The 25,950-nt window shown below is 37.5% G+C and overlaps 1 protein-coding gene across 2 annotated transcripts in view; it reads left to right on the forward strand.

Moving 5' to 3' along the window:
• ACVR2A (activin A receptor type 2A) overlaps nucleotides 1-25,950 on the forward strand; it is an 86,964-nt gene that overhangs the window by 1,571 nt on the left and 59,443 nt on the right. The window lies entirely within an intron of this gene.

Genomic DNA, 25,950 nt, shown 5'->3' on the forward strand with positions numbered 1-25,950 from the left:
AAACTATCTAGTCTTTTGTATTTGAAATTCTATAAATAAATACAGCATCTAGCTCAAAGGTGTGCAGATGTACATAACAGGAGAGTTAGTTCAATAGATGAAACATTTTAAATAAGTCTCATTGGATCTATTTATCGTAAAATTTAATATTCAGTTATGAGCTTGTGGCATAGAATTACGGGGGACTCTTGGAAGGGGGGGGCGAATTGACAGGTTTCATGGCCATGTCTTTATCTCGTTTGCCACAGGAAAATTAAAGGGTGGTAGTCTTCTTTGTGTACCTCTGTGGGGTGTGTGTGTGTGTGTTTGTGTGTTTGTGTCCGTCTTCCCCACCCCCCTTTAAATAGAATCTTTTGTAATGTATAGAATTTTGCCGAATGGTGCATTTCCTTGTGGTTAATAAATGGATAAAGTCTAGTCTTATGTCTGTAGTGGTATTGATCAGTTCCGGGTGGGCTGAATGTGTTGTGAAATGGCGATCATTGCCAGAGATTAACCAAAAGAATCATGTCTGTTTAAATGGAAGAAGGAACATGCTTAAGGCAGGCTGACAGTTCTTTTTGTGCACGGTTTGGGAAGGAAGCTAAACAATGGTGTGTCTGAAATGAATGAAGGCCTTGATAACATTAAACCTCTTGCTTTTGTGACATGACTTAACCATGTAGTTTTTATCTTTCCAGTGTACTCTTTTTTCCTCTGCTTCTGTATGTTGTGGCTGGTGAACTCCTCTTGTTCAAATCCCTTGTTCTGATCTCTTGCCCTTGAGGAGGAGGGGCATCATGGCCACTGACCAAGGAATTGTGGACATTATTCCCTCCCAAACCCACCTGAGTCACACTAATTGATGAAGGAGGTTATTCTTGAGCAGTCTCAAGGTATTACTTCTTGAAAAGCAGGCTGTCGCTACAGATCTTACAGCTTCCTCTGCTTGGTTTGGTAGTTAAAATAATTGAGCATTAGTTTCTTGTGGGATTATTTTCACTGGGCGAGGATTATTTTCAGTGGGCCAGGAGGTTAATAGCTATAATTTTGAAATAAAGTGATTTTGTTGCTATAGGGCATATAGATATTCCACTTATATTAAACTAGTATTATGTTGTTGCATAGGCTTTTTAAGATGAACATTCCCAGTTGAACTAAAATATGTGATTCTGTTGAAGATAATCGAAATAATCATAAAGACTTCAATCCATATTTATACATGAACAATTTGAGTACTTAAAATGTCTGATTTTTAAAAGCCTTTTGTTATGGATCAGATGCACTCTACAAAAGGATTATTGTGTTTCCCCAACTAATTGATTTTTCTACAAAATGTGTGATCTGACATGTTGGAAGCATGAGGTGACTATTTTTATGAGAATTTTAAAAATTCTCAGGTTGTCAGTTTTTCATTTCTAGATATTTGATTTTTTTTTTAAATCATAATGGGAAACAATAGTAAGGAACAGTTTTATTCCGGGTGTTTAGGAAGGATGTTTACTATTTCGTGGACTCTAATTTTTCAGTTTCCATCCCATGGTATGTATTCTGGAGACTGATTATGCAGACTATTCCTGTAGGATATGGCCAAGTGTATAATTTCCTCCTCTCTCTCATTCCAGGGGAAACATTTTAAATTTTGCCCCCATCCTGGAGTGCCTTCAGATTACCTTTGATTTTGAATTTTTTCATTTCTCTCATACTTCCTTAGATTCTGTTTCAAAACCACAGCCATTGTGGTTTATTTGTGTCTTTCCCCACAGTTTGTTGAAGTATGACAATGACTTTAATACTTGCCTTAGTACTTAGATTTATCCTATCTAGAATTATGCAGCTATTGTGGTATTTGAGTTGCGCAGAAGTAAGTTGAGAATTCCTTTGGATTTTGGGGGAGCTGGAGCAGTATGGTCAATGTGTTTGATGAAAGAGGAAATGGAAATACGGTAATTATGTTTTCTTCAGTTCAGCTGGGCACTACTGTGTATGTGTGAATGCATGTGTGGTTGGAGGGGGAGTTGGCAGTACAGAGAATCTTTTGGGATTCTTTTGAACTTTGATTAACAAGTGATGGATGATAAATATTTTGTTTTCTAAAAGGCAGAATCTCTTATAAATGGTGTCTGTGGTCAAATTCAAATATAATATATTGAAACATGGAGACCAGAAACAAAATGAAACAAAATTCTCCCTCCATTCATTTTCTGTTTTTTTTTCCTGTTTATGATCTAAGCCAACAGTTCTCAAGCTGGGGTGAGTCCGCCTCCCTACTTCCCCAGATCCCCATCCATGGGACATTTGGAGACATTTTTGGTTGTCACAACAGGGGGCGGGGTGTGCTACTGGCATCTAGTTGGGTAGAGGGCAGGGATGCTTCTAATGGTCCTACAATACATGGTACAGCCTTCCACAACAAAGAGTTAGCTGGCTCAGTATGTCAGTAGTGTAGAGGTCAAAAAACCCTGTTCTAAGAAAACCAAATACCACGTGTTCTTATAAGTAGGAGCAAAATGATGAGAAAACATGAAAACAACAACAGCAGACACTGGGGTCTACTCAAGGATGGAGGGTGGGAGGAGGGAGATGAGCAGAAAAGATAACTACTGGGTACTGGACTTAATACCTTGGTGATGAAGTAATCTGCACAGCAAACCCCCATGTAACAGACCTTCACATGTACCCCCAAACCTAAAATACAAACTAAAAAAAAGGAAAAACTCAGTTCTAAACTCTTAAATGTTAAAAGCAGTAGTTTATTAGTAAAAGGACTCTGCTCTCTTCCCCCTAAAGTTAGTCTAAATTTTACAAGTACGTGGTATTGATGATCTCCAGGTGACCCTGTATCGAAAGATTTTTATCTTTTCATTATCTTTTAAATTAGAATATGATTACATTAGAGAAACAGACTATAGATATGCACATTCTTTCATCCTTGATGAAATGCTTGAGAATTGACCAGTATAGTATAATATTTTTATATTATAATAAAATATTCTGATGACTTATGGATAAACTCTCCTATCACCTATTTTGATAGAGTGCTCACAAAGACTGCATGTTCCTGGACGTGATGAATGATTGGTTAAGGTATCAAGTTTAACTATATTTGCTTTAGATCCAGGATTTTCTTTGCCATGATATGATCTTTAAGGATATTTGCCTTTACTTTATTCTTACTGACATCATTGGGCTGCCTTATGGCGGTATTCGTGTGTGTGTAACACGTTGCCTGAAATATGTTCACTATTACATGTTCCCTGAATAGTTTCAAGGTAGAAATTCTGTTTTTCTAAAAAAGATATTTCTTTTGTCTAGCTAACTTTAATTTCAAGAAACTTTTAACCTAATCTCTTAATTACATAATCATCTTGAGAATCATTAGCTGGGTTTCGGTTACCGTTAGACTAATTTACAATACAGTAAGTAATATTTTATGATCTATTGCAGATCCTTTCCCTTTTTAAGGTTAAATCTTGACCATAATTAATAAAATGCTTACCTTGTTTTGAACTCTGGTTTTAAGGGAGTTAACCTAGCCAACCAAGATAAGAATTACAGTGAAACTGTTAGCAAATTAAGTAGCATTATACCATAGAGAGGAAAATTCTGAAGTCATTCCCACAAATGGTGTCCAAATGAGCCTCACAGTGTCTTTGTAACACACCTCTCCATACCCTTCTCTCTGATACTGACATTTTCACCTTTTGGGTCCACCAGACTCACTGTTCTTAAGAAGAGAAGCACAACTAAACCAAATGAGATTTTAGTAATCTCTAAATTGTTTCTTTAGATTCTAAGACTTTATTTTGTTGCATTTTGACTTTTTAAAGCGCTACTCTGATTTTCTCATCTTTGATGTTTCATGAGTCCATGATTTAAATTTGTGTTTTCTTGGTCTGTTATGTTGCCAGTTGCCATATTGTCTCAGATTATAGGTAAGGTTGGCAACATTTGATACTAGGGTCACTGGTATGCCTTAGCTTTTTGCTCACTGCTCTGTAACTCATTGTTTTTTCCATTCCCTTTCATTATTGTTCCCTTTCCATTTTCCTCCCTTCTTTGTCTAATCCCTTTTCTTCCCCTGACCCTTCTGTACTTCCCTATACTGCTTGCTTGTGGAACCCAGTTGTGGCTTAGCATCATGGGTGGCTCCAGAGGGCTTACCCGTGGTTTTAATGAAAACGGATTGAATTTAGAATGCTTGAGAATTGACCAGATAGTCTTTTCCACTGTTTTTTCATTTACTGGTTTCTGGACTACCTCACACACCCCCTTGGGAGTAGTGTTACTCTCTTAGAATCAAATGGCTTGAACTTTAGATTGCCCTTTTTCTGTTTTTTAATATTCAGGTTCTCCTTAACTCTTTGCTGCTTCAGAAAAAGTTTCACTCATATTATTATTCATTTATCATCTCTGTTTAAGCCAAAATTTGACTAGAACCAAGAGTATATTTATTGCTGCTGATAGGACCACATTAGACTTCCTCTGTGGTAGATTTAATTCTGTTAGATTGTAAAATAGTCATGTCTAGACAGAACATTGATTTCAAATTGACTATTGAACATGAAAATTCCAGGAATAGTGTATAGAGGAAGGAGGAGAAGGAGGAGAAATCAAGAAGGTAAGAAAACTACTGTAGATAGCAATTGACTTTCTGTCATTCTCCACCTAGATTTCTTTTTAGTCACTTTTGTATACCCAGTGCATCTAGAGGTCAGGCTTTGTTTTAATAAAGGGACTTAAAGGAAATATGTTTTTGTCTCTGAGGTTGGATTTTTTGAACTGTTAGGGTGGTGTGCCTAAGGGAAAAAAAATTGGAAAGTTCATATGGATAGTGATCAAGAATGTGGTCATAGAGGTTGGTAGACTTGAGCTCTGGTGTCAGTGCTGCCAGAATCTAGCTTATCTATCATTTTCTGTTACTTGAATTTTGTAGCACTTTTCTAGCTAAGATTCACCAGTTCCCTGTCACTACTTCCTTTTCTTTCTAGTCCATCTGCATAGCTGCTGGAGTGATCTTATTAAAAAATAAATCTGAATATGTTACCCTTGCTTAAAACCTTTCACTGACTGAGTCACCTTCAGCATAGAATCTAAAGTCTTAGAATGTCATAAAAGGTCCTTCATGGTTTGATTCCTGCCTATTTTTTCTAACCCCTTGGTATTGGTTAAGAGTATAGACTCTGGATGTAGACCTAATTGGTTTAAATCTTGGTTTCATAACTTAACCTTGGTCAAGTTACTTCACCTTTGTGTGCCTCAGTTTTCTCATCTACACAATGGGGGGATATTAATAGTGCCTAGCTCAGAGAGTGGTTTGAATATTAAATGCTAGGTATTGTGCTGCAGCTTCTCGTCAGCATGACTACTATATTCCATCCATACAGACTTGACTTGCAGTTTCTTAAATGTGTAATCCTTTATTGTGTATCAGTATGGTGCCTTCGTACATGTTACTCTTCCTCTTCTACCTGGCTAACCCCTTTTTGGTTTTAAGACTGAGAAGTATCACCTCTTTAGAAACATTTTCTCTGTCACTCAACCCAGATTGAGTTAGTTGCTTTCTGTTCATCTAACACCTTGTAAATGACCTTGATTTCAGTAATAATTGCAAATGTTTACTTGCCTGTTTCCACTTTAGACTGTGCAAATGTTTACTTACCTGTTTCTATTCTTTGAAGACATCTTTCCTTTATCCACACACCCATTTCTAGAACCTGGTACACAATAGGTGCTCAGCAAATGTTTATTAAATGAATGAAATGAAATTATTTCACTTCTCTGAGCCACAGGTGTCCTCTTAATGTATTGAAGTGGTGAACTTGGATTAGATGATCCCTGATTTTTTTTCCTACTCTGAAAGCTTTATGGTTCTATAATTTTAAGGTTAGAGTTCAGTGGTGACATTTTATTAAGAAAAAATGATTTTGCTCATTGTTTTGATATCTTTATGTTCAAATTTAATTTTTTTTAAATAATTAAAATTAGAATTTGAATTATATAGATTTAGAGGGGATCTTAGGTATCTTCACATTCCATGGCTTTAATACTTTTTTGACTATAATACACAATAAGAATTACACATTGCATTATGACTTAGTTCCCATGTAGTAGTAGGGGTGTATGTATATATGTGTGTGTGTGCATCAGAAATGAAAGTTTAATGAACTGTGTACTCTTTACTATGTGCAGGACACTTACGTATTTTTATATTACATTTCATTTAAAAAACGTTGATCGTGACCCATTAATTGATTCATTGACCAACTAATGGATTGTAAATCCCTAAAACCAGTGACGTAGTTCAACAATCCTTATCTTCTGTATTTAGTACTCTCTTAGTGGAAAAGGAAGCTTCATACCTAAATGTGTGCAATGAAAAATATATGCACTGAAAAATATGGTAATTAATTAATCTACAATAGAGACTGTGTGCCTAGGTATAGAATGTAGGGAAAACTGGTCTCAAGGGAGAACTTGGCTCTTCCCTGACTAAGCTCTTCTCTCTTTTGGACCAGTCGAATAAATTAAGCACACACAAAGGTGCTGAAACAAAATTAGATTGTAATTTTGGGGAGTTGGGATTTTTTAATTTAGGAAAGAATTGCTGGACTTAGTACTGGAAAAAAATGTCTTAGCCGGAGATTAGGAAGGATGTTAATATGAAGGAAAAGACACAAAATAGTGTCAGGAACACAATAGCCATTTGAGAGTAAACTTGACCATGGATGAAGGCAAGGTGGGATGGAGAAATTTTGACTAAATCTGAGGAAGAGATTTGTGTGATGAAGAGAGTTCACAATTGCCTGAAGAAGTAGACAATCTCAGGGGGTTAACTCTTAAATTCAGATGAAAAGTAATTAAAACTGAGGAGGTAAGAGTGGATGATACATATCCTGATGTATGTCCCAAATACCCCATATGTGGATATAGGACTGAAAAGCAGCTCGAAGACTGAGGTAGAATGGTAGCACTAGTAAATACAATTGGTAAAGAAGTAATGAGCCAGAGGAAAATTGAAAGTGCCTTCATAACTAAAAAAGTTTACAGATAGATATAGTTTTAGATGATCAGCATGAATAAAAATAAAGACATATATTTGGAAAAATAAGAGTACATAATAAAACATGATAGCATGTAATATTCTCTTAAAAGGGCAGACACTGTATGATGGATATATCTTCATTTTGATGTCTAGTTAAAGAATTCTAAGCATTAGTGGCTCAATATGTTGTTTATGTTTAAATGATGGTCAGATTTCAGTACTTACTCATACTGGTCATCCAGATTATATTCTTCGAAATCTGTATGAGACCCTACAGTAAAATATACTGTTGTAAGGAAGTAGATTTAGATACTTTTCTGAACTTGGTATATGGTATTCACGCTTGAAACCTAAACTTTTCAATGACCATTCTTTTGGACTAGTTTTTTCTTTGGTTGGCTGTAGTCACACTGGGAATCACTTTATTCCCTAATATTGCTAAAGAAAATAAATGTAAAGCAAGAAGAGAGTTACTACATTAGAAGGACTGGCTACACATGTGGGGAGGGGTTGCCTTTCAAAAGATTTTAAAAATGAATCAAGTCTTTACATATTGTAATAAAAAGCCTATTTATAAAGCTTAGAGGGAGGAGTTTTTGTAGTTATGATTATTAACTTTAAAATTTTTATTTTAAAGGAAAAGTTTATTGTTCTTCACATCTTCATAACTATATGTGATATATCAAGCTTGCTCCAAGGCATTATTTCAAGAGGAAGGGGCATGGCATGGACAAGTTATGAGATCTTGGCACATTTCTAAAACTCTGAGATTAACTTTTAAAATTTGTAAACCAAGATGTATTAAATGAATTGATAACGCCACATAACACAGTAGCTGGTCCAGAGTAGATCTTACATATTAGTTTTTAATCTATCTTTAAGTCCCATTTAAAAGGATATAGTATGTAAAACATTACAAAATACAGATTTGGTTCTTGGGGGATATTTACATTTGCAGGTTACTTATCAGTCAGTTAATGTGAAATAATACTCTGACTAAATGATACAGCCAAAGAACATATCATTATAGAGAGCCAGATAGCTGCCAGTAAATATCTAGAATATTCAGATATCGTGGTTCCTTACAAAGAGTTCTTTAAGGTCTCACTGCTTTAGCATGCATTAAAAAGAAACAGTGGAGTAAATCGTCTCTATTTATTAGTGGGAATTTAAAAAATCTTTTACTTGGACAACTTCTCTTAAGCTTTTTAAGTGTTTTAAAACTTTTTAGTAGAAGTAAAGTTTTGAAAGATTCTCAAATCTGTTTTTAGGTATCAGCTACTTTAAGCTTTGAAAACACAAAGCTTTTCAATGACTATACTTTGAGATCAATATTTTGAGTGTGGTATAATATTTTGGACTAAAACTTAAGAGTCTGTCATTCAAATTCCTACTTTCCTACTGACTCTTCTTTGACCTTTGACAGCCATCAAGATTTCACTTTACTCATCCCTAAATTAAAGAGGGTGAAATAGGTATTCATTCACTTAGCAAATCAATATTGAACTACATGCTACACACTATGGTAAGTGCTTAGGATACAGTATTAAACATGAAGACAGATATGATTATGCCTTTCTGAAGCTTATAGTCATAAAGTAAGTAGTCAAATGAACAACATAATTACAATTGTCGTACGTGCTCTGACAGAAACTAACAGGATGCTGAGAGGATTACTCTTTATTTGCCTTATCACATACACATATCACATCTGTTTATCTGCCTATTTCTCTCTCTTTTTTTTTCTTTTTTTGTTTGAGACTGAGTCTCGCTCTGTTGGCCAGGCTGGAGTGCAATGGTGCGATCTTGGCTCACCGCAACCCCAGCCAGTTCAAGTGATTCTCCTGCCTCAGCCTCCTGAGTAACTGGGACTACAGGCATGCCCCACCATGCCTGGCTAATTTTTGTGTTTTTGGTAGAGAGGGGGGTTTAACCATGTTGGGCAGGCTGGTCTCGAACTCCTGTCTCAAGTGATCTGCCCTCCTTGGCCTCCCAAAGTGCTGGGATTACAGGTGTGAGCCACCGCCCCTGGCCTATCTATTTCTTATTTGTCCTTTCCAATATTAGAGTGTAAGCTCTACTGGGGTGGGGGAGGGTGTGACTTTTTCTTAATACTTCCAATGCATGGCACAGTTTCTGGCACAGAGGCAAAGCTCAGTAAATATTTAACTAGCTGCCTGAAGCAATGAATGCAGGGATGGGACCGGAGAGACAGGGACAGGGTCATGCAGGTCTTTGATCTAACAGGGGAAGGAGTTAGAATAAAATGCAAACAGCAGTGCAAAGCAGAGAGTTTTAAGGAAGAGCAGATCTGGGTTGTGTGTTAAGATCACTTTGGCAGCTATCTGAAAAACATACTGGAAGAGTATAGGAGGGAAGAGGTGAGACCAGTTAGGAACCTGTTGCATCAGTGTAAGCTAGAGAGACTCTCCTAGATCCCTTCCAGCTTTGAACATTCTCTGTATTGTAAAGCTTGCCCGCACTTATCAGTCTTCCTTTTGTATCTTATTTTAGTCATCTTATATTTTTTCCTACTTGTCATTGCTTAAAAAAAAAAAAACATGAATGGTTAGGCTTCTTGCGCATATGTGAACTTTGAATACAAATCTCAGAAAAAAGAAATAATGAAACACAGACTAGAGGTTATTGAATTTTTGTAACAAATTTCTATCTTTAGATTTTGTACATTTGCTAATTTATATGTATTCTTATTAAGCATTCCTATTTCTCTCTGAAATTGGCTTTACTCCTTTTCAGGTGTCTATTTTTTTCATAAGCTTATCACCTCTTTATTGTTCCAAATGTAATATACTATATGGTTGGTATGGTTGAAGATTCTGAAGTAGAAACTCAGTGTATTTTGTATCTTAATTCTTAGAAATTTGGTATCTTTTCAGGTTATCAAGGTCTTACAATAAAGGCTGAAAGGATAAATACTTAATACTTTAGGCTATTAGTTTTACTCAGGGCTGCAGCCTGTAACTCTAGGTATTCAGCTTGGATGTTTTTATCTGGAAAGATTTCAGTCCTCTTCTGTTGGTGGTAAAGAGGTGGTGCTTGGCACAGGGAAATAAGCTCTTTATTATGGCAGAAGTTCAGCTGCAGCATCTTTGCCTAGGAAAAACTGCATTATTACACACAGGTAAAACCAGAAGAGATGTTAAACTTTACTGAATTTAAAAAATATAATGGTGCCTGCCTCTTTTCATCTGGTTTCACTTGGATTTTTTCATTTTGGAAGCAGGTAAAGCTAACCATCTTTAATAAGCCACCTTCTATAAAGTTCAGTTTCACTCTATAAATACTATAGGTCATTTTATTTATTATTACCTTAAATAAAATAGTTCTGGAAAAAGAACTGGATGCTAGGCCTTTCCTTTACCTGGTAGTGGAGTTTCATACTTTAGGATTAGTGAATACAATTTGCTAATTAATTTTATATAACCTAAGACTCGAAATGAACTTGTAATAATCACTAAAATTATATGAGGAGAAATGAAAAGTCAATGAGTAAATGAGGACGATGATAAATAATGAACAATTGCAAGATAACATATACAAGATGGAAATGGTGATAGTAAAGCAATTTGATTAGTGGGCATTCAAAGTAGAATAAAACACCTTTCTGAATGGCCAGAAAAATGGTTGAATAGCCACTGACCATCTTTTTAATTCTATATTATATAACAAATCTTTCTTGGTAATCTTTACTTATTTTCCTCCTCAGTTCTTTAGAGAGACATACACTTGGTTTGGGTGTTGAATTAGGAAATTAATTGCTAATTGTAGTTTTTGTTAAAATGTAAATAGAGATTGCTTATTAGCGGAGAGGGTTAGAAATAATAGAGGAAATTAAATTAGCAAGCTTTTACTGCTGGGAGGGCCTAACAAACTGTTAAGTACTATTTTCTCCAGTAACTACCTTTATCAGAATGATTCTTAGGAAGAATAAACTATTTAAGCTGATCCTCACTTCTGAAGGATGGAGTAAAAATAAAAGGTTGGGGTCAGAGAAGAAGAGTGGTTATACTTCATTTTCCTTTTGAATCATCGAAGAGTAGTTTTGACTTTTTACCCACAGATCTTATTTTTCACTATTGTAGCCCTAGAATATCCCCACATCAAGAACTGTAGTTTCTAGTCAGTCTAGCAACATATATTTAGCAGTCCTCAATTAGACAGTATTTTTGTAATTAATATCTAGCCTTGCATCTATGATGGAAGGAAATCAGCTCACTAAGCCAGAGCACAGAAGAGTAGAGGAGCCTACTCTGTTATAGATAATAGAACCATTGAGATGTTATTTGTCAGTTAGGGCTGGTTAATAGAAATAAAAGCTCATGTTGTTGGTACATATGTAGCCATTTGTTGGCAAGAATGGTTTTCTCTAAAAAAAAAAAAAAAAAAAACAAACCCAACCCCTAACACTTGCTTTATCTTCAAATTCAATGAAAGTAATTAATTAAGCAGATTTTTGGGTTGATATAGTAGAAAGAGCAAACATTCTGCCGGGAGAAAACCTGGGTGTTGTGCCTGTCTACCACAGTGTGGGATATCATGTGAACTTGGGAAAATTCCATAACCTTAGTTTCTATTTTATAGTACCTACCTCAAAGATTTGAGTAAGGATCAAAGGCTACACACACAAGCCCAAGCATACTCACATAAACATATATACATGCGACTTTAAAAAAAAATTATTTTAAGTTCAGGAGTACACGTGCAGGTTTGTTGCATAGGTAAACTTGTGTCATGGGCGTTTATGGGTTATTTTATCACCCAGGTATTAAGCCTAGTACTCATTAGTTATTTTTCCTGATGCTCTCCCTCCTCCCTGCTATAGGCCCCAGTGTTCCCCTCTATGTGTCCATGTCTTCCCATCATTTAGCTTTCACTTGTGAGAACATGTGGTATTTGGTTTTCTGTTCTGTGTTAGTTTGCTAAGCATAATGGCCTCCAGCTCCATCCACGTCCCCGCAAAGGACATGCTCTCGTTCGCTTTTATGGTCATACATGCAACTTAAATTTTTTTTCTTCTCTCCTACTTTCTGCTGAACATGCAACCTTTAAAACTTTGAAATGCTATGCCAAATATTTGTAATTAATACAGTTATGTTTTTCAAGGAGTAGAGGGTAATAGGAAGGATTGAAGGGAACTATACCAGCACTTCGAATTCAGAATTTGTGATGCCTGATGGGTCGGCATTTATCTTTAGGCTGTCTGCAAATAAAGGGGTTAATTCCATAAACAACCGAATATTAGATATTAGAGGGTTTATTCCTTACAGTGACCTTAAAGGCTGTGTATGGTATGGCCCCATTCCATCCTTATCTTTTGCCGTATTGGCCCTCTGGTAGTTCCTACAACAAACCAACTGCTTTTTATTCCTCTGAGCTTTTTTTCACTTGTCTTCCATTAATATTTATGACAAGGGCCATGTCAGACTTATAATGTAGTTTCCTCCATGCCTGGCACATAACAGATGCTTAACAAATATTTATCAATGAATGTTGAATGCTTTCGAGCACTTAGAATGGGGGTCCGCAGACTTTTTTGTAAAGGGCCAGATAGTAAGTATTTTAGGCAGTCCCTTTTGCAGTTTCTCAGCTCTGCCAGCTGTAACACAAAAGCAGTCAGACAATATGTAAATAAACCAGTGTCACTGTGTTCCAGTAAAACTTTATTTGTGGCCACTGAAATTTGAATTTCATATAATTTCATGTGTCACAGAATATTGTTTTGATTTTTTTCAATCATTTAAAAATGTAAAAACCATTGTTCAGGGGCTATATACAGACTGGATTTTGACCTGTGGGCTGTAGTTTGCCAATCTCTTGGACATTGTATAGGTGGCACCCCTCCCCCAACTTAGAAATATATTATGTTTAAAAAACTTTGTTCGGGAGCATTTTCTTATAGAATTATTGTTATATATGTAGGTTAAGTTCCTAGACTAATCCACAATTCTGTTTTACTTTCAGTGTTTTAGTCTAGCAATACAACTTTGTTTTACCCCCAAGAATAAGTCTGTCTCTGAGGGAAAATAGATTTAGTATTCCTTCTTGGACCAGAAGCAGCACATATTCTCCCCAGCACTCTCACAATTTCCTTCTTCCCTGATCTCTCTTCTACCTGCTGGGGTTTGCATCCTAGGAAATACTCTTCTAGGGGCTCCTGTAGGGTGGAATGGTAACAAAACTAAAAAGAGCTTTCTGTGTGTGGTTAGGGAGGAGGGCATGGGAGGAGGAAAGTGGAGGGAGAGAAGAGTGCAAAGTAGTTTCTTTTCAAACTGCAGATTACAACCCATTTGAGGGTTATAAAATCAGTGTAGAAGGTCACCACAAAAAAAAGAAAGAAAGAAGATAGAAAATATTAGAATGAATCACCCATAGCTTAGTATTGTTTTGTGAAACTTCAGTTGTGTGTGTGATTGTATGTGTATGTGTACTGGGTCACAGTGAAAAACATATTTCTTACGGTGCTATGTGGTCAGAAAAGTTTGAGAGCCTGTGTTCCAAGGGTTTGGGGTACTGATCCTGAGTTTTTTTTTTTTTTTTTTTTTTTTTTCCCTTACTGTATATGAGGCACATGAAAAATGTAAAGGCAGCCTCTTGATTTCTTGCTACAGTACGTTTTTGTTACTCAGCTACCTTATGAGGTAGTTAACTGTTTTACAGATGAGAAAACAGGGTCATAGAGATAAAAAGTTTCACAACTGAGATTGAAACAGAAGCTCACCAGAAGCTCACCTTATTTTAGAATATGTTCTTCTTCCATTATACCATGTTGTTTTTCCTGTAGGGAAAGGAGCTATGTACGACTTCCTTTGTGTTTCAGAGGACAAAAATTATTCCAGTTGGCCACAGCTCACTGATTCCTTGAGACAAGGCATTGGCTTTAGTGATAGGACAGGGCCACTGAAAGGTGTGAAGAAAACGGTTAGGAACTCAGTAGAAAGGATGACATAGTATGTAAGAAAGGAGGGATTTCACCTTTATTTTCTTCTTTGCTCTCTGTAGTACTATCCCTGCTCCTTCATTCCTCACCACCAGTTGGGCTCTTAACTCATGCTAGAAATAGCACGGAATTGAGGATGAGGTTTAGTGAGGAAGGGTAATATAATCATGTCTTTAGCTGAAAGGGGAATGAGGAGGGAAACCCAAGTAGCAGGGCCACCTGGCCACCCAGATGGGTTGGCTGTTCCCAGGTTGCAATTTACAAGTGGGTGTAGGTAAAACAGGGCCTGCTATTAATTGTATTACAAGCAGAAGTCTTGGCTGTGGAAACTGGTAGCTTTGATATGCTAATTGAAAATAGTCCTTTTTAAAGTTATATTAAGGGAAAGCCTGTCTTAAGCAACACTTGGTTAGTCCAGAGTCAGTTACCCATTTTAAGTACTTAAAAATCATACTATGTCTTTTAAGAATCTCTTTTTCTTAGTTTCTGGTAAAAACTAATTTATGCTGATTCTGATCTCTACCTTGATTTGGAATTGTTTTGGGAAGAAAAAGATTGATGGGAAGGCTCTTCTTCACTAGGAAAGTAACAGAACCATAGCACACAGGTTGGTTAATTGAACAGAAAGATGAGAGATCCTTACAGAATGTGTTCATCTTCCCCAGGCTGAGTTGGGATTCTTGCTTTTACAATGGGAATTACTGTTTCATAGGGAATGAGTTTTAACTACGTAGTAGTATCTGAAGACTTAGTATTTTTTAGCCCATCACTTGCCCCTACAGTATTGCTTACCATTCTGTATTATAATATCTTGTTAATGTGTCAGGCTCCCAGCTGACCCTAAGTTGTTACAGATTTTTCAGTGTAAAGTTAGTGTTCAGCTTAGGTTAAGAGTATTGAAGCCAGATGCCTGGTCCTCATCTGGAAAATGGAGATAATAAGGGTAACCTACTTTATACAGTTGTTATAAAGTATAAATGAGTTGATAGATGCAAAGTGCTTTGAATGATTTCTCACATGTAGCATTCTAAATAACTCAATAAATATTAATTGCTGATGCTGGTTGGTATTACCCACCAGTGTCTAGCTCTGAACTATTTATTGAATATGAACAAGTTATAACGTAGTGAATGTATTAACAATATTGAAGACATTCCAGTATATTTAGTGAGAAACTGTACCTTTGTAGATGGCCATGCTGTTTTGTTTAGGATGCAGGTAGTGTTTATTCATAATATTTTTATTTATTTGACTCTGATTTAATTCTAGAACATCATTTGGTGTTCAGGGAAGAATACTGATATTTTCAATTATGTAATTTATTGGTATTGTTTTATGTAAAGATTTTGGGAAGGATCTTTTCAGAAAAGTGTAAAGTAGCATGTCATTTAGTAGTATACAGGTTGAGCATGCCAGATCTGAAAATCCAAAATTTGAAATTCTTCAAAATTCGGAACGTTTTGTGTGACAGCATGATGCTCAAAGGAGATGCTCATTGGAGCATCTCCTTTGATTTCAGATTTCAGATTTCCAGATTTGGGATGCTCAACTGGTATACCACCAATATTTTGAAATATTGAAATATTTGAAATCTGAAAAAAAAAATCTGAAATCCAAAACACTTCTGATCCTAAGCATTTTGGATAAGGGATATTCAGCCTGTATTCCCTAATGAGAGCACTGAAAACCTTCTTTCCAAAGTGAGAGAAAGATAAAGTGGTGTGAATGTTTGAGGGGAATAATTGAAATTTCTAAAAGTGTATCTTGTTTTATTTTCTCAGCATCTGAATATTAACATTTCTGGGTAAATAGTTTCCATGTTTTATAGTTTTTTTTTTTTGTTTTTTTTTTTTTTTGTTTGTTTTTTTTTTTTGAGACGTAGTCTTGCTCTGTCTCCCAGGCTGGAGTGCAGTGGTGCAATCTCGGCTCACCGCAAGCTCTGCCTCCCAGGTTCACGCCATTCTCCTGCCTCAGCCTCTCCGAGTAGCTGGGACTACAGGCGCCCGCCACCACGCCAGGCTATTTTATTGTATTTTTAGTAGAGACAGGGTTTCACCGTGGTCTCGATCTCCTGACCTCGTGATCTGCCCGCCTCGGCCTCCCAAAGTGCTGGGATTACAAGCGTGAGCCACCGCGCCCGGCCTGTTTTATAGTTTTTTAAGTGATTTCATGTCTGTTTCTGTTGATCCTATTTGAGCCTGTTTGAACTAGGTTCTATGTTTTGTTTTAACTCAAACCCTAAGATAATATAATTTGCCTGAAGTCACTAATCAGTGGAGCTAGAACTAAAACCCTGATTTTCAAGTTCAGTGTTCTTTTGTAGTAGCAAAAAATGCTTTCTGGCTTTCAGAGAGTCCTCTTCCGCTGTCTCCCACCCTTAGTGTTTGCAGTGATTTATAGAGTTGGTTGCTTTGCAGATAATCTTTGTACGACACTTTCAGAAACCCATGTTTAGAGTCTGGGAAGCCAGAAGTAGCAGTATAGCAATAGTAAGCACCAAAGCGAACTCTGATTCTAGGGCAGATTTTTTTTTTTTTTTTTTGGAGTAGGGGTCTTGCTTGGCTAGCTTGATGTTGTAACTATAAATCCGCATATGTTAATTGTTGCCTGGAGTAAATTTGTAGGTAAATCCTGCCATTGATTGCTGCAGATGTGCTTTTCTCAATCACTTTTGCTTTTGATTAAAAACATTTAAAATGGTTTTCCTGGGCAGGGCACCGTGGCTTCATGCCTGTAATCCCAGCACTTTGGGAGGCTGAGGCGGGCAGATCACCTCAAGTCAGGAGTTTGAGACCAGGCTGGCCAACATGGCGAAACCCCGTCTTTACTAAAAATATGAAAATTAGCCGGGTGTGGTGGCACATGCCTGTAATCCCAGCCACTGGGGAGGCTGAGGCAGGAGAATTGCTTGAACCCATGAGACGGAGGTTGCAGTGAGCCGAGATTGCGCCACTGCACTCCAGCCTGGATGACAGAGCGAGACTCCATCTCAAAAAAAAAAAAAAAAAATTGTTTTTTAACGGTCCATTGCTAGATCAGTCTCATTACACATGTGCCAGAATTTTACATTATTTTCACATTTCTGCATTACTTGGGTCAAAATTGGAACTGGCGAGGTATGTCACAGCACAACCATTATGTATAACAATAGTATTGCTAATGATTACCGTTTGTTAAAACTGTCATTATTAACCACCACTTATAGCATGCTCCATGCTAAGTGCTATTAAGTTTTCATGATAATGTGCCTGACTAGCCCTACAAGATAATTGTTATCCCCATTTTATAGATAAGGAAACTGAGACTCAGTGACTTGCCTAAGGCTACATAACTAGTAAGTAGTAGAACTTAGGTCTGTAAGGCTTACGTCTATTCTTTGGAATCTACTATGCTAAAATAATGAGTTACCAATTCCAGGACTGTGTGATGTTTTTTGAACCTGTTCTGCCAGGGTTCTCTATCCTGCTCAAGTCAACAGCAGCTACTGTTGCCAGCACCCCTTGAAACCTATGATGTGGTAATAACTGCTGACTTATCAAATTGAGGTGAATGATGGTCTACTATGTTTCCTGTGGCTGGTACAGCAGAGCTTTCTCCACCTCTGAAATGAAAGTACACTGCTTGACCCTTGAACAACGTGGGGATTAGGGGTGTTGACCCCCTGTGAGGTTGAAAATCCAGATATAACTTTTGACTCCACCAAAACTTAACTAATAATACCCTGTTGTTGACTGGAAGCCCTACTGATAACATAAACAGTTGATTAACACATGTTTTGTATGTTATATGTGTTATACATATACATAGTATTTTGTATGTTATATTGTATTCTTACAATAAGGAAGCTAAAGAAAAGAAAATGCTATTAAGAAAAATCATAAGGGAAAGAAAATATTTTTACTCTTCATTAAGTGGAAGTAGATTAGTCTTGCCATCTCAGGGATGGCAGAGGTAGAAGAAAGTCTGCATACAGGTGGATTCACACAGTTCAAACCCATGTTTGAGGGTTGTTTGAGGGTCAACTGTAATTGTCCATAGCTGCTTAAAAACTGAGTAACAGAAGTTGTTCCTTTTGGTTCTATAGTGAGCCAGAATCAGAACTAGGTCAGAATTCATTTGCTCTGATCACCACTTGAGTAATTAGAGAATCAAATGTTCAAAGTAAATGTATCTTCTTAAAATGATTATACCTTGACTCAGAGAAGTTGAATTAATTGAAATTTGCTCATGTAGAAGAAAACAAATCCATGTTGCTTTTGACTCATATTTAGAACATAATTTAATGTTAGTGGTCATTAATTGCTCATTGGTGCCTGTTTCCTGTGTTGGGTGAGTGAGGAAGAACATGCTAGATAAGTATGAATAGTTCTGGCATTAGGATTTGTGGTTCCCCTCTTCACATTATTTTTAAGACAAATTGATTAAATGGTGTAGCATACTTTGTTTTTCCTAATTGAAGGACCTCAACTTTCTGTTACTGTAACTTTTTTTTTTTGAGAGAGATTCTCACTCTGTCGCCCAGGCGGGAGTGCAATGGCGTGATCTCGGCTCACTGCAACCTCCACCTCCCAGGTTCAAGCAGTTCTCCTGCCTCAGCCTTCTAAGCAGCTGGGATTACACGAGCGCTCTACAACGCCCGGCTAATTTTTTTAGAGGTGAGGTTTCACCATGCTGGCCAAGCTGGTCTGAAACTCCTGACCTGGTGACCTGCCTACCTTGGCCTCCCTAAGTGCTGGGATTACAGATGTGAGCCACCGTGCCTGGCCTTTTACTGTAACTTTTGAAGTATCGATTAGCTTGCAGAAACTGAGATATGAAGAGAATAGGAAGAAAGGGAAATTTCGGCTAGGGAATATGAATAAAAGGTGGCAAAGGAGTAGTGAAGACAACTAACAAATTCCTAGGGACTTGATTTGAATTTAAGGGATGGAATTTTTAGAAAACCAAATGTAGCCATAATCTGTTTAGTTATTTCCATTATAATTAAACGATAATCCATTTAGTTGTTGAAATCAACCAACAATTAAAGGGACCCTACTATGTTCTTCTCATTGTGCCAGGTACTATGGAGCTTACAAAAAGAGTGTAAAGTTTTTCATTGTCTAAGAAAACAGTCACTTTGGAATGATAAACCATACGCTCTAAAAATACACATTCTGAAACTAAAAATGCAATATAAAAACATGAGACACATTGATTACTAAAATTAATGATATCTGACACCAAGTGACTTTTTTTTTTTGTGGGCGGGGAGGCTTGGCTTATCTTTTAGGACTTCACTAGGTGAGGGATGCATTTCAGATTCTACTCCACCTAGTCTTAGTTCTTGGCCTTGTTTCTTTCTGAATTTATTGCTGCTAAAATAAAAGCACCATGAGGATAGGGATTGTGGTCTCGTGTGTATTACCACAGTCCTAGTGTCCAGTGCTCAATAAATACTGTTGAATAAATTAATATGAAAGACTTCCTTTTTCCTCTCACCATCCAGTTTCTTCAAATGATTCCTCTGTATGTGGCTCCACATCTGTACCTTTTGTTCTCTCTTTAACCAACTGTTAATCTAAAGTAAGTGACATAATTCAAAGATTAAGGATTTTTTAGTAGCCTAATCTAAAGCATTCTTTTTTTTTTTTTTTTGAGACGGGTCTCGCTCTGTCGCCCAGGCTGGAGTGCAGTGGCGCGATCTTGGCTCACTGCAAGCTCCGCCTCCCGGGTTCACACCATTCTTCTGCCTCAGCCTCTCCAAGTAGCTGGGACTACAGGTGCCCGCCACCGCGCCCGGCTAATTTTTGTATTTTTGGTAGAGACGGGGTTTCACCGTGGTCTCGATCTCCTGACCTCGTGATCCGCCCGCCTCGGCCTCGCAAAGTACTGGGATTACAAGCGTGAGCCACCACGCCCGGCAAGCATTCTTATATTTGATTATGAATTGACTTTTCTGTAAGTTTGACGCTATTGTCTGCCTGTTCCTTCTCAAAGTTCTCTTGTCCTGTTACACTCCCAATTCTGTAGCCTCTTGTACCTCAGTATTCATTCTGCCCATCCTTTTTGTGTTGCTGTTTCTCAGAGTTTAATCCTTAATGGAATTTTGCTCTACATACCCTGTCTGTTGAAGTAATCCCATTTCATCTTCACTTTTTGACTAAGTGTAGGAGATGTCCAGAGTTACCTTGCTGATTCTGATCTCCCTCCTGAGCTTCAAACTTATTTATTAGTCATCTAATAAACGTTAAGTATATGTCACAACTGGGAGAAGAGATGAATAACACACAGTCTTTACCCTAGAGGATTCATAGCCTAGTGGGAGGAGAATGATGAGTAAACTAGCATTTATGCAGCACATGGAATCTATGTTAGAGTCCTTTGGGACAGCAGAAGCAGCTTTTGGAGTGGGGTTAGAAGTGACTGAGGAAACAGGGGAGTTAATAACAAATAAATAAATAAACGAAATACATGACTACTCATTCCAAGCAGTGTATGTAAGAGAATGATTTAGACTAAGACTCTGAAAGTGGCGTGTGCTGGGTTTGTCCTTTTCAGTGATACCTGTTGTATATTGCTGTAGTCATCATGATAGATAAAAGCAGTGCTTCTCCAGCTTTAATATGCATAGGAACCACATGGAGATATTGTTAAAATATAGATTTTGCTCACGCTTGTAATCCCAGCCCTTTGGGAGGCCGAGGCGGGCGGATCACGAGGTCAGGAGATTGAGATCACGATGAAACCCCGTCTCTACTAAAAATACAAAAAATTAGCCGGGCGTGGTGGCGGGCGCCTGTAGTCCCAGCTACTGGGAGAGGCTGAGGCAGGAGAATGGCATGAACCTGGGAGGCGGAGCTTGCAGTGAGCCGAGATTGCGCCACTGCACTCCAGCCTGGGCGATAGAGCGAGACTCCGTCTCAAAAAAAAAAAAAAAAAAAATATATGTGTGTGTATATATATATATATATATATATATATATAGATTTTGATTTGTTAAGTCTGGAGTGAGGCCTGAGGTTCCGCATTTCCAAGAGGCTCCCAGTGATGCCATGCTTGGTTCAGGGACCGTACTTTCAGAAGAAAGAGATTAAAGGAGCCAAGAATGGCCAGATGCAGAGGAAACAATTTATACGAGCACATGAATAATTGTTATGTGTTTGAGGAACTGAGATTAGTTCAGGACACTGAGATCTTAAGGCATATATGGGGGATGGAGCAGTGATGGGGGACGAGTCTGCAGAGGTGGGTAGGGGTCGGGTTATGAGGGGCTGGATTTGCTAGGAAGTGTTAACTTCATGCCAAAGACCGTGGAAGGGCCATTTTGAGCAGAAGAGTACTATTATCATCAATGCTTTAGAATGAAGAGATGAATTAGGTTTTTATTAAGTTGAGTTCAAAGTACTTGTGGCCCATTCTGATAGGGATATCAAATAAGTAGTAGAGGTAGATCTAAGCTGGACAGAGAGATTTGAGTATTCAGCCAATAGATGTACAGCATGAAATCAACTAGGCAGAATGAGGAATGAAGAGAGACCAAAGATCTAACTCTGGGGAATGCTGTCATTTTCAGAGCAGGGAGAGAAGTTAAGGAACAGCTTGTAGAGAAGACCAAGGTGTGTCCAGAAAGGTAGAGGGAAAACAAGTATCGTTTCATTGTAAGAAATCTAGATGGAGATAGTATTAAAAAAAGTCAGATCTAATAAGGTAGAGCCTGAAAAGTCACCACTAGATTTGTCAATTAAGAGATTATTTGTAACTTTACCAAGAGACATTTCGGTACAGTGGTGGAGACAAAATCCATGTTGTAGGAGATGAGTAGTGAAATGTAGATGAGGAAGTGGTTTCAGCTGTGGTCTGTTACTTTTCAAGAAATGTTGGCTAAGAAGGGATGTAAAAAGGTGGGGAAGAAAGCCAGAGTCAAGATGTTTCTGTGCTTAAGAGTTGGGTTCAGGAGAGAGCTTACAGAAAGGGGAAAATTAAAATTGAAAACATTCGGAGCCAGAAACTTGGCTGCCATCTTCAACGTGTTCTTCATAATGTTCTTCAAAATCCAAGCAATTACTAAGTTCTGTCAGTTTGATTTTCCATGTGTTTGAGTCTATACCTGCCTCCTTTCCGTTACCAATGCGTTAGTTCCATCCTTACCATCCCATATCTGGACTCTTAAGTGGACCTGTTCCTCCCTTACTCCGGAAACTAAAGAAAGCAAACAAAAATGCACCAGGGAAACAGAAAACTTCCCTTCCACACTCTTTGCTAGAAACCATGGAGATTACAGAAGCTAAGGGATCTATGAAAATGTACAGATCTGCCCCTGACAGTTAACTTCTTAAAACCCCTCACTCACTTCTTGTCACTTACAAGTGATGAAGGTCAAGTTTTTTAACATGACACGCAGTACCCCCAGGATTATTCTTTTCCAGCTTCATTTCCTGCCACTCACTGCCTCCCACTTTAATCTTACAACACTAGAAGACTTCTGATCTTTACTATTCTTGTGCCTTGTGCCTCTACACTCCACTGATTTTGTACTTCCTGCAATTCCTGTGGGAAACCTCTATCTCACCTCTTCCCTAGCAAGTTGTTAGGTGCTTCTTTCTGTGTTCCCATAGCACCTTACTTATTTACTGATTGTTACACTTTCTACATTATTGATATTTTCTCTACTTCTCTCTCTTCACGTTAGAACTTAATAAGTTTTTCTCATTCATCTCTGTATCCTCCGTGAGTGGCTCAGTGCTGGTGGAATTGGTGCCCAGTTCACGTTCACTGAAATGTGAAAAGAGTAATACAAGGAGGTAGTGGCATTTGATTGGACCTTGGAAGAATGATAGGATGTCACCAATTTCCCTTTGATGGGGAAGAGGATTCTATACAGAGTGGCTAGCATACGCAAAAGCTTTGAGGCAGTCAAGATGATAATATTTATAGATATGCTGAATACTCCTTTTAGACAGGAGAGAAGAGGTAGAAAATGTAATGGCAGATAACGTTAGAAAAATAAGTTGGGCACAGATGAAATGGAGCCTGGGATGCCATGTTTTAAGATTTTTCTTTCCTTTTTTCCACTGTAGCAATGGGCAACCTTTGTGTATTGTTAAAAAGTAGAAAGTAACACCAACTCTTGAATTTTGAGGAAAGGTTCTGTATTTTCTGGAAGTATCTGATGTGGATAATCTGTTTCTTTTTTTTTCTTTCAAGGTTTTAGTCATTTCTGTTTCTGTTATATTTTATTTTATTTTATTTTATTTTATTTTATTTTATTTTATTTTATTTTATTTTATTTTATTTATTTATTTAGAGACAGGGTCTCCTTCTGTAGCCCAGGCTGGAGTGCAGTAACGGGAACATGGCTTACTGCAGCCTCCACCTCCCAGGCGCAAGTGATCCTCTCACCTCAGCCTCCTGAGAAGCTAGGACCACAGGCGTGCCACCACACCTGGCTAATTTTTTAATTTTTTTTGTAGAAATAGGGGTCTTGCCATGTTGCCCAGGCTGGTCTCCACCTCCTGGGCTCAAGCAGTCCTCCTATCTTGGTCCCTCAAAGTGCTGGGATTATAGACGTGAGCCACCATGCCCAGCCTTTATTTTTTTTCTGTTTTCTTCCTAAAGATAAGATGTTTTGTTTTTGTTTTTTCAGTTCTCTTCCTAAAGATTATAGCATGTTGCCCATTTTGGGCATAAGTACTTTCTGTCATTGTTCTTTCATATCTTTAAAAGCAGTCCTTGACGTGTTCTAGATTTGTTTTCTCTCAGAGATAATTATTTAATAATGTACCTTGCATTATTTTTTCTTTAATATTAGAAAATATTCTAATACCTACTTTCATATTCCTTAGAAAACTTTCTACATTTGTTTCCTTTTGGCTGGTAACTTGCTGTTCAGAATTGCTTGTTGAAATTGGTAAACCTGGAGGTGTTGATATACGTATGCTTTTCCAGGCTATTTGTAAAAGTGTTGAAACTGATTTTGCATCATTCATAAGGGAGACTATTCTTCCTTGACGTTTGCTTATTCCCTTAAGCCAATAATCTAGTTTATGATTGCAAGACCCTCGCAGTTGTGTTTGGGTTTGTTTAAATGTGGTGTTGTGAAGTTGTGGAAGGAAATCCAGGGATTGAATGTGTTTGGGGAACTGTTAGACAAGATTAGGTTAAATAGGGGAATAACATACAGGGTAACAGCCATTGAAAAGCAGTGTGCCTTTTATTTTGTTGCTGTGGAGAAAACAGAAAGCTGTGGCCTATGCTTATGCTCTAGTTGAAGGGAGAATTCTATATTTAAATCAACAGTAAATGTTACAATATAGTTTATATTTAAATGCAAAATTGCATGAGAAACCAGATGAATACCAGCTGAGTAACTAAGAAATCCAGGACAAAGAAAAATCAAGAGGCAAAGTAGGCTGGAAAGCTTCATGAAGGAAATGGGACTTCAGTGAACCTTGAAAGATGAGTTAAAATCTATATAGCTGGAAAAATGGTTGTGGTTGAGGGGGTGAGAAGTTGCGGGGAAGGCAAGGGAAGGGGCATGAACTAAGATAGGGTGGGACAGTGATAACAGTATGTTTGCAGTGTAGAGTTTAGAACTGGGTTGGAGGGTAAATTATTGCCAGGTTATTTATGTAGATCCTTGAATGTCAGAGTAAAAGAGTTGGAAAGGTGTTTGGGGCTGTATGAAGGGGTATAGGCGGGTGTAGGTGTATATGGGAGGATGTATGAGGAGGGGGGATGTGAGGTATGTGGGGGATGTGAAGGTGTTATCAGGTGTGTGAGAGGGTCTTAATGTGGTGTATTCTCTAAAGCAAAAGAAAAAAATTAGTAGAATGAAAAACGTCTGACCTATAAGAAAACCTTCTATATCGTAAATGCCTAGTAGTCATTGTGATTAGCATAACATTGCATGAAGTATTGGCCTATTTTTTCCTGTCTTTAATATTCTACTTGGTCATCTTTGCTTGTTATTAATTTAATAAAAAATGCTACTTTTAATCTGAAATAACTCTATGTATCTGCCCTTTTTTGATTTAGTCTTTGGGTGAAGTATACCTTGCCAGAATGCTGAATTTAACGTGCCACTTCTGATTTTTCTTGTTAGAGTGTTTGAGTCTTGAGAGCAGATGTCACATTTCGTACAATTCTTTGGCCTATCTAGTACCCTGTGGGCAGCCCGGTATGGAGTTGGCACTAAATATTGGAGATTTATGCGTTAACCCTTACGTCGCCAGGCTTGGTAACCTATAAAGTCAGTATGCAGTAACTGAATATCATAGATAATTGTCGTGAGTCTTTTAGTTGCCAGAACTGTTTACCCTGATTTATCTCATTTCATTTTCCTGTTTAATCCACTGACTATATCGTGAAGACGACCCCATTTTTCCTTCTTCCCTTTTAATGAGTTTCCTTTTTCATTACTTCTCAGTACAGACTGCTTTCTGCATATGTGCCATTCTTTTCCCTGAGTACCCTCTTCCTTCTTTATATACTTCTTTTTATACTTTCCAAATATAGCTAGAATCTTTTTCATATACTGCTTCTATGAAGCCTTTTTTAATTAATCTTTTTTATTCCTTTTAGTCTTTATTCACACTCCTCATGTATTTTGTTTGCCAATAAGCTATAAATTATTTTCAATAAATTTCTAAATTCTTGATATGTTTGATATTCAGAATGAATTGCAGATTCCCCAAGGGCAGAAAAAGACTCTTCTATTTCTTTTGGTGTGTTTCCATAATGTTTTGCATATTCTGAGCATTTAGATATGGTTATTGTTACAAGCTGAGTCTCCTCTCCTGTGCCCAGAGCTCATGTGTGGAAAGGTGCCTCCCCTGCTTTATTAAAAGTCCCCTGGTTCTCAGACTTGATTTTTTTTTTAAATATACATTTGCTAGGAAGAAATTGTTTTTCCTTTCTTTTTGTCAATATTAAGTAAATGCCAATGAGTTAATATATTAATACTACTTAAGTTAGTGGTTGAATATGC

This window comes from Symphalangus syndactylus, chromosome 22 (assembly GCF_028878055.3).
Source record: "Symphalangus syndactylus isolate Jambi chromosome 22, NHGRI_mSymSyn1-v2.1_pri, whole genome shotgun sequence".
Classification (NCBI taxonomy): Eukaryota; Metazoa; Chordata; class Mammalia; order Primates; family Hylobatidae; genus Symphalangus; species Symphalangus syndactylus.